This window comes from Brassica oleracea, chromosome C3 (genome assembly GCF_000695525.1).
Source record: "Brassica oleracea var. oleracea cultivar TO1000 chromosome C3, BOL, whole genome shotgun sequence".
NCBI lineage: Eukaryota > Viridiplantae > Streptophyta > Magnoliopsida > Brassicales > Brassicaceae > Brassica > Brassica oleracea.
This window is the reverse complement of record NC_027750.1, coordinates 46,693,058-46,696,135: the sequence shown is the minus strand read 5'-3', so window position 1 is coordinate 46,696,135 and position 3,078 is coordinate 46,693,058. Positions and strand designations below refer to the sequence as shown.

The 3,078-nt window shown below is 36.6% G+C and overlaps 1 long non-coding RNA gene across 1 annotated transcript; it reads right to left on the bottom strand.

Annotated features, from left to right (window-relative positions):
• Nucleotides 1–1,595: 1,595 nt before the first annotated feature.
• On the bottom strand, nucleotides 1,596–2,442 carry LOC106332158. The gene is made up of 2 exons (XR_001268002.1): nucleotides 2,047–2,442; nucleotides 1,596–1,978 (listed from the first exon to the last, which is right to left on the bottom strand). It is a non-coding gene; the product is annotated as an uncharacterized LOC106332158 (long non-coding RNA).
• Nucleotides 2,443–3,078: the final 636 nt, after the last annotated feature.

Here is a 3,078-nt window from a genome sequence, read left to right as displayed (position 1 = left end):
GAGGAGTAACTTCAGCATTAACCAAGGCTCACAGAATCAGAAACCCTTCAACAATAGCAACAACATGAACTATGGAACTTCTTTTACCAGAATCCTGCACCAACTCAAGAAAGCAACATTTAAGGAATAATTTATCAGGTTTTTGAGGGTCAGCAAAAGCTTAGAATGGATTTCAATGGGAAGATAGATGATGTGTACACCAATCTGAATAACAAATTCGAAGCTCTCAGCACCCACGTGAAGAAACTGGACACTCAGGTGGTTTAGACTAGTGAAGTTGTGACGAGACAAGAAGCGCTGATTGAAGGAAAGAATGAGATTGGACAGAAGCAACACGTGAATACCATCATAGGAGATGATTTCTGGCCAGTGGTGAAGCAGCATGAGAAGCTCCAGAAAGAAACTTTGAAGTCGAAAGTTCTATGTCTTTTGACAGCTCGCACTGGTGTCGGTCGACCTATGGCTGAGCACTGATCGACACCCCCTGCTAATCCTTGGGATCTTGTGAAACGGAAAGCATTGTTCGACACCACACTGATATCGATCGACACTCACATGTGACGTATCGTGTGCGTTCACTAAGCATCAGCGAAGATCGTTTGAATACAGCTCGATACCCATCTTAGTCAACAAAAGAGCCAACATTGAACACCAGTCACCAACTGTAGAAGTCCCATACTTCTAAGAGAAAGAAGAACAAGGTACCCAAGCATCTAAAGATAGAGGCTAATGAGAAGAAAATTGATTGTTTACCTAGAGGATACTAAGGATCCCTGTAGAAGTTCCATTCGATGAGGCTTTTTACACCTACAGACTCTGGATGTTTTTTAGAGAAAGCGGAGAGACAGAAGAGGATATTGACCATATGTTCCATCAGATCAGAAAGAAGATGAAGCAAAGAGTTGTATTGAAGAAGAAAAGTGACGCAAGGAAGTTTGTGGTTTCCTGCATGATTGGAGGTTACAGCTATCCCAATGCACTATATGATACATGTTCTTTAGTCAGGATCATGCCTAGGGTGATGGCAGATCAGCAGATTCTGAAAATAGAACGTTCCAGCGATTCATTCAGTTTTGCGGATTGCTCTAAGGTGAATTCAGTAGGAATTGTCAAAAACCTCCAGGTACAAATCGGCAATGCCCTAGTTTCTGTGGACTTTCATGTTATGGATAATCAAATAGACTTAAACTCTTCTCTACTACTCGAGAGAGCCTTCATGGTTACTGTAGGAGCTGTTTGCAATATGAAGACAAATCATATGTGCCTGACACTCATATACAATAATGCACTACATGAAATGTGAGTATTAATAGCTGGCGTTAAACGCTATTAGTTCGTTTTAATAGCGTTTCCTAAAACGCTCTGACAGCGCCCATTATCGTAAGTCTGGCCCTTTTGATAGCGGATCTTTCGGATGCTATAGTTAAATGAACAACGATAGCGATAATTTCTATGCAATTGTTAAATATTTATAATAACATGATACAAATGTTTATTAAATTTATTTATATATTTAACATTTCTTTATTATTTAAATTGATTTATACAAATTCCTTTTATTATATAATTAGCATTTTATATATTGGAGTCGAAAATTAATTAAAAATTAAACCACCAAATATAATTAATTATGGTTTACAAATAAATTCTGGTTTACAAAACCCGGTTTGCAAATGTAAACCTAAAAAGATTAACATAATAAAAAAAATTAACCCTACATCTAAACTTTTTGCCGTCAACTTCAGCTACTTCATATTCTTCATCTTTGAGGCCGACACCACCAGCCAAGAACACCACACAGTAAAGCTTATTCAGCCTCCTCCACCGCGCTAAGCTACCATTGACGAAGTCGAGACGACCACTGACGAAGTCGAGACCACCACTGCTGATGCCGAGACCACCATTGTTGACGCCGAGACCACGACCACAAGTACTTGTCGTTGTTAATAGAAGACCAAAAAGCACCTCATGTACAAGCCTGTAACAAGAACACAAAAAAGTCAAACTAAGATCTGTATAAAAGTCCAAGCAGTTATGAACGTCTACTTATGCTTGGATAAGATCTGTATAAAGGCAGAATCTTATAGGATTTCTCATTTGATGAGAGTAACATCATCCAACCGTCGAGAGAGATGGAGAGAAAAGCAGATCTTCAGTTTATCAAAGAAATTCGGTCAAAGGCGACCTAATACAGACAAAAGCACATCTGAGCCAGTGGGATCCGACGAATCAAACCCCCAGGAGAAGGAGTTCCTCTCCACGCGTCTCCACTCGCCTCCAAACCAAATATCTAAACCCTCCAGAGAAAAGGAATCTAGAGTACAGAAAAGAGCCTAACAGAGATGAACTAACAATAGAAAGACGAACTTTAGGGCGAACTAGAGAAAGAGAGAAGAGAAAAGATCAAGTCTCGAGGAGAGAAAGAAGAAAAAAATTAAAAACAATTAATTAAAGTAGGTTAATTTCAGCTTTTAGATCGATACTCATCAACGGCCATGATTAAATATGGGTGATCCCATTTTTCTAAATGAACCAATCAGAAGAGAACGATTGTGGACCTTTAGATTCAGTTTAATGAATGACCAAGATTGTGATCCACACACTTGTATCTAATTGGGTCATATTTGCAATCCAAATATTTATTTATTAACTAGTGAGTTTTTTCCCTTTGTTTTTGTACTTTTTTTTCTTTCTTAATGGTTTAGTTTAAATGTTTGGAATCTATAATATGAAAAAAAAACAAAATAATCTATAATTTAAATTTTAGGATTAAAAATGTATATACTTTAACATTAAAATGAAAGGTGATCCACACCTTTGTAAAGTGAATATCAAGAAAAATGAAATGATATGTGATTAGGGTTAAGGGTTTGACATTAAAATTTTAAAACTAGAATTGAAAGATTAATTAGATTTATGTTATAAGTTTGAAAAGATAAGATTTTATGACTTTGTATGTAGGGTTTAAGCTTAGGGGCTATGGTATAAGATTTAGGGTGAAGTTTAGAGTTTAAGTATTAAAAATATATTTGGTTGTAAAGCTTGAAGTTTGGAATATAGACTAAAAGTAAGATTTAA